Consider the following 5566-nt stretch of genomic DNA (forward strand, 5'->3'; position numbering starts at 1 on the left):
TTGGGAGTGGGGTTGGGGGTGGAGCTGGATCAGCTTGCAGGAAATTGCTGCCATCGGGGTCTCATCCGGAGCCGGGCCAGTAAGGGGCGATTCTAGGCTAAGTACCACCGTCCTGAGGACCCCAGAAGTCATGTAGTCAAAGAAGGCCACCCCCTGTCGCTATCGCACCCGCTGTTACCTGCCCCCAACCCTCAAGTGGGCACATCCGCGTGGCTGAGGATCTCCTCGCAGGCCGCGTCTCCCTCGCGCGCCCAGCCAAGCTCGCCACCCTGTGCGGCCGTGGCTGCACCTCGGATGCTCCGGCTTCCCGGGTGCCCGCGCCCGCCCCTGGCGACCCCCGGGAGCCCTTATCGTGGTCCCCTTACCGCGCTCGCTTCCAGGACCTCGCCTGTGCTCTGGAGCTTCCCTCCGCCTCTTTCTTCCTCTCGCTCCGCCCCCGTGGCGCCCCGCCCCTCGCTTCCTCGCGTGAGTCATTCAACAAGTGCACCCCATCCCCCGCCTCGCAGTCCCTTTCTCTCTTGGTGGCCTCACCCACACACAACTGCCCCGGCTGAAACCCGGCTCCTGTTGGAACCTCCGACTCCAACCCCAAGGCTTGTCCAGACACCCGGTAGATTCTACTGAATACTTCCTCGATTGCCTTACAAATAACTTCTTTCCTCCCAACGAAAAGAGCGACAACCATTTATTGAACACCCTCCTTGGACGAGACGGCTACTTCCACTTATCTGCAGGCTTGTTTTGGCTTGTCTTTTTTTGCAGTGTAATTGGCATAGCATTATATTAATTTTAGGAGCTCAACATAATGATTCAATATTTGTATACGTTGCAAAATGATTACTCAGTGAATCTAGTTAACATCCCTCACTATTTGTAGTTACCAAAAAAAATTACCCCACCCCTCCCCTTGGATGAAGATTTTTAAAATCTCCTTTTAGCAACTTTCAAACATGCAATATATATATATATATATTATTATTATTATTATTATTAACTATAGTTGCCATGCTGTGTGTTACATTCCCATGACTTATTTTATAACTGGAATTTTCCACCTTTGATGCCCTTCACTCATTTTGCTGATCCCTATGCAATCTTTTCTACAACTCTCTACAAAGAATACTGTTATCTGCATTTTATGGACCAGGCAACTGAGTTGTGCCAGGCCACACTGGTTGTTCAGTCTCAGTGGTATCTGACTCTTTGCCACCCATGCACTGCAGCACACCAGTCGTCCCTGTCCTTCACCATCTCCCAGAGCTTGCTCAAACTCATGTCCACTGAGTCAGTGATGCCATCCAACCATCTTATCCTCTGTCGTCCCGTTCTCCTCTTGCCTTCAATCTTTCCCAGCATCAGCGTCTTTTCTCCAATGAATTGGCTCTTTGTATCAGGTGGCCAAAGTATTGGAGCTTCAGCTTCAGTATCAGGCTTTCCAATGAATATTCAGAATTGACTTCTTTAAAGATTGACTGGTTTGATCTCCTGGCAGTCCAAGGGACTCTCAAGAGTCTTCTCCAACACCACAGTTTAAAACATTAATTCTTTGGCACTGAGCTTTCTTTATGGTCCAACTCTCACATCCATACATGACTACTGGAAAAACCATAGCTTTGACCATACGAACCTTTGTCGGCAAAGTATTTAAGTAAAAAAATAAAAGATACGTCTTTACTACCTGTGTCACTCTCCCCAACCTCAGCTGCAATTCCTCCCTGGAACATGCCACTGGGACTCAGGGAATGTCTTGAGTTGGAAGAGAGGCTGTGGGTCACGTGGAAGGCCCTTATCATTTCACATCTTTCCTGACTGTCCTAATTAGTCTCTACACCTCTGGCCTCTTGCGAGCCCCTCTGGCATCCACTGGGCCTTCCTTCTGTTCCTCGTGTTCACCCAGCTCTTCCCACCTGAGTGAGGCCTGGTATGGAGCCTGGACTCCTCTCCCCATCAGGCATGTGCTGGTTTTTTCCTGCTCATTCTTCTCTGACTCTTACTCATGGGGACCTGCCTTGACCCCATGCAGCCTAAAGTGGGTCTGCCTTTTCCTTGTTCATAGCACTTATCATGCGTTATCATGAACACTCTTGTTAGTGTGCTTACTCCTTTAAAATTTGTTTCCCCTTCTTCAGTGTCCTCTTCCTGAGATAAGGAACAAGATGGTATTATTTTGCCCACCATTGTATACTTAGCATCTCATATTTGGAAGGGCCCAGTGAAGAGCTGCTGAATGAATGAATGAATGAACCAATGAGTCTGAGCCCAAAGGCTGGATGTCAGGATACTGTTTGGGAGAATCTGTGTTCCCCCCAGTACACCCCCAGACCACTGTTCCTCCATGTGATTCACTGCTTTTTTTTCACTCCCACATCCCCCCTCTAAATAAAAAGGAGACACAATTCTGTTGCTAATTTTGCTCTGTGTTACCGGAAGTCAGAAATAACTTTATTTCGTGGTCTAAAAGGAAGAGCTTTCTAATCGGTTTTGTGATAAAATTGAATAGCCCTACGTTACGAAGTTTATCTTCCAACAAATATGCTACAGGCATTTGACCTTTTAACATCTTGCTACAATAGAGTCTATGTCCCTACCCTCACTTCTACTTTCCACCAGAATGTTCTACTTAATTGTCTGAAATAATTAGAAGTTATCCATCAGATAGTAAAGAATTCACGTGCAATGTGGGAGACCTGGGTTTGATCTCTGGGTTGGAAAGATCCCATGGAGGAGGGCATGGCAACCCACTCCAGAATTCTTGCCTGGAGAATCCCCATGGACAGAGCAGCCTGGCAGGCTGCAGTCCATGGGGTCACAAAGAGTCGGGCACGACTGAGAGATTAAGCGCAGCACCCGTATGCCATGGGCATGTGTTATATAAATTCATTACTTGGTACTGATTGGACAAATGTGGGGTGCCCCTGTATTCTTCTAGGTACTTTCAGAGATAAAAGAGAAAAGACATGGGTCCCTTCCACAAAGGATAGATCACTTCCCAAAGAATTAGGATAAAATACAACATCCATAGCCCTAGAAGTGGACAACACTGAACAGAGCCTTTCTTTACTAAAATTTTATTTTTTTAAAAAATTTATTGTAATATAGCTGATTTGCAGTGTGTTCTTTTCAGGGTTTTTTTGTTTTTGTTTTTAAATTCTATTGATATATAGTTGATTTACAATGTTGTGAACAGAGCCTTTCTTAGGTCATGCCTCAGTAGCTGCCGGAGCCTCAGGATCATGATGGCAAAGTTGATTATCGCTGGCTAATGCTATGGAAACTGTGGCTGATTTAGAAAGTGCAAAAACATTCATAGCAGGCTGCAGCTTGAGCAATTTCCATAGCTCTGTGCTGTCCCCAGGAAAGATCCCAGTTCATTAGCAGGGCCCGACAGGATTCAGCTCCTGCCCGTCTTTCCAACACAGCGATCTTAGGCCCTTCAGGGGTCCTACAGAGAGGCTGAGGTTCTCTCTTCTCATGTTTCATGCTTTTGCATATGCTGGGGCTTCAGCTTCTGCATTCTCCACCCCTCCCTCACCCATTTTTTAAAAAAATTGAAGTATAGCTGATGTGCAGTATTATATGTTACAGGTGTACAAAATAGTGAGTCAGAATTTTTAAAGGTTGTACTCCACTTATGGTTATTACAAAATATTGGCTCTACTCCCTGTGTTGTACAACGTATCCTTGTAGCTTATTTTATGCATAATAGTTTGTACCTCTTAATTCCATCTCCCCTTCTTTCTCCCCACTGGTTAACCACTATTTTGTTCTCTATAACTGAATCTGTTTCTTTTTTGTTATATTCACTAGTTTGTTGTATTTTTTTAGATTCACAAATAAATGATATCATACAGTATTTGTCTTTCTGTGTCTGACTTATTTCACTTAGCATGATGTTCCCAAAGTCTACACATGTTGCAAATGTTGTTTTTTTAATGGCCTAGTAGTATTCCATTGTACATATACCACATCTTCTTTATCCATTCATATTGATGAATGCTTAAGTTGCTTTCATGTCTTGGCAATTATAAATAATGCTGCTATGAACATAGGGTATATGTATCTTTTGTAATTAGTGTTTTTTGGGTTTTTTGGGATATATACCCAGGAGTGGAATTGCTGGGTCATATGCTAGTTGTATTTTTTGTTTTTTGAGAAAACTCCATACTGTTTTTCACAGTGGCTGCACCAATTTACATTCCCATTAACTGTGTATGAGGGCTCCCTTTTCTCTACATCCTTGCCAACATTCATTATTTGTGTTCTTTCTTATGATAGCCATTCTGACAGGTGTGAGGTGATACCTCATTGTGGTTTTTAACTTGAATTTCTTTGACAATGTAGAGCACCTTTTCAAGTGCCTGTTGTCCATCTTCATGCCCTCTTTGGAAAAATCTCTATTTGGGTCTTCTGCCCATTTTTTACTCAGCTTGTTTGCTTGTTAGATGTTGAGTTATGTGAGCTGTTTATATATTTTGCATATTAAACCTTATCAGCAAATATTTTCTCTCATTCAGCAGGTTATCTTTTAGTTTTGCTGATTGTCTCACTCATTCTTAAAGACTATGCCTAGGGATCACTTCTTGACAGCTTGGCCAGACTCAAGCTTGCTTTCCCAGCTCCTGGGTTCCCATTGCGCTTTGCAGTGGATACCTATTGTGTATATGTGTGTGCATATATACATGTTTGTTACGCACGTATGTGTATACAAGTTTAACAGTTATAACTAACATGTATTAAACACGATGTGCCACGTGTTCTTCTGGTCTCTTTTCACCTTTTAACCATCCGCACAGCAGTCACCTGACAGAGATGCTAATAACTTAGCCAGGAAGTGACAGGACCAGCATTTGAACCCAGGACTGAGAGCTGTACATTTCAGAACTGTCTCTCAGCTGTCATCACATTATGTTACAACCACTGATGTCGTTCATGGTCACTCCTCTTGACTGTGAGCTCCTTGAGGGCAGGGACTGATCTTGCTCAGTAAATGGAACACAGTATGAACTCAAGAATGAGTAAGTGAGTTTAATGAGGCATGGAATTAAAAAAATGAATAATATCTGGTCCTTTATTTCAAGAGACTCACAGTCTCTTTTTCTCCTTTTTTCTTCCCCAAATGGTTGCAGGGCCTTTTAAAAAATCTGAGAAATTGGTATTATTATTCCAGGTTTACATGTAAGAAAAATGAGGCCAAGAGAAGTTCAGTAACACAGCCAAGGTCATAGCTGGGAACAGGCACAGCCAAGATTCAAACCTTAGTGGCTTGGCTCCAGACTCATGCTCTGAACCTCTAGAATAAATATGTCTCCACTAGCCTCAGTGGGCAGAAAAGACACAAAAACGGATGCAAAACTAGAGACAGGTATGGAAACTTAGGCAGCAAGGTAGGGAGAAGGAGCAGCCTGCCATGAGACTGACTGAAGAGCAGGCCCTAGTTGGGAGGGCAGGGTAGGGGATGCATAGAAAACAAAATCCTGGTGGGAATCTCTATAAGTGCCTTAGGGAGGCACTCACAACCACCTCTGGGCTCACTCACAACCACCTCTTCCCTGCTGGTTAAAAGGGA

The 5566-nt window shown here is 44.0% G+C and overlaps 1 protein-coding gene across 3 annotated transcripts in view; it reads right to left on the reverse strand.

Annotated features, from left to right (window-relative positions):
- Positions 1-443, reverse strand: part of OCIAD2 (OCIA domain containing 2) — an 11970-nt gene extending 11527 nt beyond the window's left edge. Inside the window, exon 1 of one of the 3 annotated variants that reach the window (XM_010858907.1) lies at positions 366-443. The gene's annotated coding sequence lies outside the window, so the exon portion shown is untranslated. The other 2 variants (XM_010858908.1, XM_010858909.1) reach the window with 2 other exon arrangements.
- Positions 444-5566: the final 5123 nt, after the last annotated feature.

Source organism: Bison bison, unplaced genomic scaffold (genome assembly GCF_000754665.1).
Source record: "Bison bison bison isolate TAMUID 2011002044 unplaced genomic scaffold, Bison_UMD1.0 scf7180017864451, whole genome shotgun sequence".
Lineage (NCBI taxonomy): Eukaryota > Metazoa > Chordata > Mammalia > Artiodactyla > Bovidae > Bison > Bison bison.